General features: G+C 35.4%; 1 pseudogene across 1 annotated transcript; it reads left to right on the top strand.

Moving 5' to 3' along the window:
* The first annotated feature begins 1,114 nt into the window (after window positions 1-1,114).
* On the top strand, window positions 1,115-2,069 carry LOC306641390 (transcription factor Spi-C-like; annotated as a pseudogene). The gene is made up of 3 exons: window positions 1,115-1,129; window positions 1,185-1,780; window positions 1,974-2,069. The product of its transcript is annotated as a transcription factor Spi-C-like (transcript).
* Window positions 2,070-4,111: the final 2,042 nt, after the last annotated feature.

Here is a 4,111-nt window from a genome sequence, read left to right as displayed (position 1 = left end):
TTTATAGGATATATAGAAATTAGATATTTCCAGGCTTAATATCAGTCTTTAACACTGTTAGAAAATTTCAAGATGTAACTTATATTTTATCTTTTATAATTACCTTCCTTCAGAAATGTCTTTTTTTAAAAGGAAGAGGAAAAACTTCAATGGAAATTGTGTTCTATTCCTTCATTTTAAATCTCTCATTTGCTAAATGGGGCAGGGTAACAACTTTTTAAAGATAGAAGGGTCCTAAGACATAGTAATTTGTCTGTTATGTAATAAGTGTTCATATTATTTCTGGTGAATAAATGAATCAAAATAAAAGAAAAATAGAGCTTAATGTTAAAATATTAATATTAATATTAAATAGAATTTAATATTTTAAGGAAACTTTTAGTTTAGTGGCACTTAATCACTGAACCATATCCCAGCCCTTTTTATAGTTATTTTTATATTTTATACTTTATTTTGAGACAGGGTCTCACTTATTTGCTTAGGTCCTTGATAAGTTGCTGAGGCTGGTTTCAAACCTGTGATTCTCTTGCCTCAGTGTTCTGAGCTGCTGGCATGTGCCACTGTGCCAGGCAGGAAAACTTTTCTAAAGAAAAGCAAGACTTGAAATAGTAATTATCATTTATATTTCTTATCTTCTATTTTCATAAGGATGAAACTAAAATAAAATAATCACTGTATAATAGACTTCACATATGTAATACATTAGAATATAATAAAGCATGTACATATATTAAAATGTATCATCCACATTAAAATCTACAAGCACAGGTAAGATTTTCTTTACTTCAGAGGAGAATAAAAGTTGGCAGAAGATACCAACACACACACACATACACACACACACACACACACACACACACACACACACCACATGGAAAAATTTTATGTGCAAGATTTGTTTTCCCTTATTTCTCAAATGCTATTTAATTAACAATATACCTTTAGTACAACTTTTGAATTTGTTCATTGTAGAAATCACAGATAAGAGAAAGAACATGTAGAGGTACGCAGGGAAGTTTAACCAAAATTAACCATGGGCCAGGTCAAAAAGCAAGACCCAACAAGATTAAGAGAACAGTTGAGCTAATACTCAGTATACTGGGATGATTCGCATATGTTTCAGAAGAGGGTAAGGCAACTTCCATCTCTCATAAGTGTATGCTACATTAGATTCTTCTACATAGATTTCTATTGAACAAGAGAAGCTGGGTCAAGCATTTGAAGTTGTTTTTGAGATACTGAGGCAGTTTTCAACTGGAGATTGTGAGTATTCCCTAGATTATAAAGCTTGCCTGGCTTCCTTTAACCATTGTCCTCACATCAGAGGAAATTCCAGCTGCTATGGAGTGCTTCCTACAGAGGAACCTGTCTATAATTGGAGAACTAAAATGATCAGCGTGTCAGACTTCTACTTTGAAGGAAACATTAGCCTCTGCAGAATGTAACTGAAAATCAGTTGGTACAACTTGTCTTCCAGCAAAAGAGAGGAAAAGGTAGGAAGAAACTCTGGTTATTCGAATATCTTCATGAGTCCCTGTGCAATCCCAAGATGGCATCTTGTATTCCAAGGGAAGATAAAACCAAAGGCATCTTTCAGTTTTTGCCAAAAAACAAAGAAACACTTGCTGAACTTTGGGGAAAACTGAAGGGCAATCAGAAGACCATGACTTACCAGAAAATGTCCAGAGCCTTGAGGAGTTATGGAAGGACTGGGGATATCACCAAAATCTGGAGAAAGCTCACCTACCAGCTCAGCTATGCCATTCTCAAAAGACACTCTCCATCTCATCTCAACTCTTTGGTAAAGAGAAAGATCAATACAGTAAAGGGAAGGAAACGGGGAGGGAGGAGGAGAGAGAAAGGGGAAGTACTGGGGACTGAATTAGAACAAATTATATCCCATGCTTTTAAAATTTTGTCAAAACAAATCTTATTATTTATAACTAAAAAGAACCTAAAAAAGAGATCTTTACTCACAATCTGTTCAACCTGAACAACAACATCTCAGTTTAAATAACTGGAATGTAAATTACAACTATACATATGCCAATTACCATGAGGTACCCTGACAGCCAAATATACTCTCTCCTTTCCCTGTTACCTGGCAACAGGAAACCCTACAAGCTTTAGGGTGTTTCTCTTAATGCAGTCAGCCCTCCATATTCACATGTTCCACATCCATGGATTCAACCAACCAGAGATGAAAAATATTTGAAAAACTATTATAAGTTGAGACTTATTTTATAGTTATTCTTCCTAAATGATACAATATTACTAATTAGATGGCATTGATTTTATAATAGCATTATAAGTAAACTAGAGATGATTTGTGGTATTTGCATGGATGTTCCTAACTTATAAGCAAATACTATAGCATGTTATATAAGGGACTTTAGTGCTCATGGATTTTAGTATCTGATGGGGTCCTGGTTTATGAGAAATTACCAAGGGATAACTGTACAGAAAAGAAAAAAACAAAAATAAACAAAACCCCAACAATGAATCAATTAACTTCACTGTTACTTTTATCATATCATATGATATGATTGGTTGAAAAATCACTCTATGTCTGATGTCTTTTCAAAAATATTTTTTACAAAAAATAATTGCACATAATAAAATGGTCATGCCAAAATGCCTTCATAGTTTAAAAAAATTCAATGAATTATTCATTGATTGTAGCAAATCTAGTAGTTCTGGAATGATATTTTTGTTTTGATTTTCACTTCTCTGATTGCAGATGTTGGACATTTTTTTCATGTATCTGTTTACCATTTATTTGTGTATATTTTGAGCAATATTGATGCAGATCTTTTGCTCATTTTTGAGAAAGGATATTTATTATCTTGTTATTGAGTAGTTTGAGTTTCTTGAATACTTTTGATATTAACTCCTTATCTCATTCATGATTTGCAAATATTTTCTCCAGACTGTGGGTTGTCTTTTTGCTCTATTGTTGCCTTTGTGCTGCAGAAGTTTTTTTTTTTTTTTTTTTTTTTTTTTAATGCAATCCCATTGCTTATATTTGGGTACATATCCAAGAAGCCTCTGGCTGATATCATAGAGATTCCCCCCTATGTTTTCTTAGTAGTTTTTTAGTTTTGGATCTTAGTCTTTACTCCATTTTGAGCCTAATTCTTGTATAAATTGTTGGGACTAATGACACGTTAACTAACTCAGGCTGACTCCTTACTCCCTGCCAAGTGAGCAAGATCAAGGCCTCAAAGGCAGTTTAAATAGTTAATGACGAATTGGACCATTGTCAGGGATTGGTTAACAATAGTTCCGCAACGTGATCAGCTCGTGCTTGCCATATAGTCTTATGGGACTCTTGCCTGCGTGAACACCCCATGCCTTGCTGACCTTTAAGCTGATTGGTTCCCGCCTAGCCCCCACCCTACATAAAAGCTGTGTGACTTCCTCAATAAACGAGTTCCTGCTGTGACTGGTCTCCCTGACTGTCTGATTGTCCTCCGCATGGAGGGCTGGGAGCGGGAGGTCAGTCGGCCTTACCTATCCCGGTCTGACCTTGTTGGGGAGTGTCCCCTTCCCTTGCCGCTGGTGGAGAAGAACAAGGGGGTTTAAGACCCCAACAATAAATGGTGAGATAAGTGTCCACTTTTAGTTTTTTATGTGGAGATCCAGTTTTTCTAACACCATTTTTTGAAGACCATCATTTCCCCATTGTTCTTGGCATTTTGGTTGAAAATCAGTTGACCTAATGAACTAAACAGACTGAAAAGAAGAAATGCAAAATGGCCAGCAGATATATAAAAAAGTCTTCAACATCTTTAGCAATCATAGAAATATAAGTTGAAACTTCACTAAGATTTCACCTCAATCCATTTATAATACCAATCATCAAGAATATAAATAATAGCTAGGCATGGGTTGTATGCCTATAAGCCAGATACCCAGAAGCCTGAGGCAGGAGGATCATAAGTTCAAGGCCAGTCTCAGCAATTTAGTGAGACCAGGCCTCAAAATAAAAAATAAAAAGGGCTGGGCATGTAGCTCAGTAGTATGACACCTCAGGTTCAATCCCTATTACTACTACTACTGCTAATAATAAATTCTGGCAAGGATGTAGGAAAAGACACTTACACAGGGC

This window comes from Sciurus vulgaris, assembly GCF_902686455.1.
Source record: "Sciurus vulgaris genome assembly, chromosome: 12".
Classification (NCBI taxonomy): domain Eukaryota; kingdom Metazoa; phylum Chordata; class Mammalia; order Rodentia; family Sciuridae; genus Sciurus; species Sciurus vulgaris.
This window is presented reverse-complemented; position numbering and strand designations above follow the sequence as displayed.